We start from the raw sequence: 488 nt of genomic DNA on the forward strand, positions 1-488 counted from the left end.
CTCTATGAAGCTTGGGAAAGATACAAGCAGTTGACTAAAAGATGTCCATCTGACATGTTTTCAGAATGGACCATGTTAGATATATTCTATTATGGTCTCTCTGAATTTTCGAAAATGTCATTGGACCATTCTGCAGGTGGATTTATTCACCTGAAGAAAACGCCTGAAGAGGCTCAAGAACTCATTGACATGGTTGCAAACAACCAGTTCATGTATACCTCTGAGAGAAATTCCGTGAATAATGGGGTCCCTCAGAAGAAAGGAGTTCTTGAAATAGATGCTCTGAATGCCATATTGACTCAGAACAAAATGTTGACTCAACAGGTCAACATAATCTCTCAAAATCTGAATGGATTGCAACATGCATCCAATAGTACTAGAGAGGCAGCTTCTGAAGAAGCTTATGATCCTGAGAACCCTGCCATGGCAGAGGTTAATTATATGGGTGAACCTTATGGAAACACCTATAACCCATCATGGAAAAATCA

This window comes from Arachis duranensis, chromosome 5 (assembly GCF_000817695.3).
Source record: "Arachis duranensis cultivar V14167 chromosome 5, aradu.V14167.gnm2.J7QH, whole genome shotgun sequence".
Taxonomy (NCBI): Eukaryota; Viridiplantae; Streptophyta; class Magnoliopsida; order Fabales; family Fabaceae; genus Arachis; species Arachis duranensis.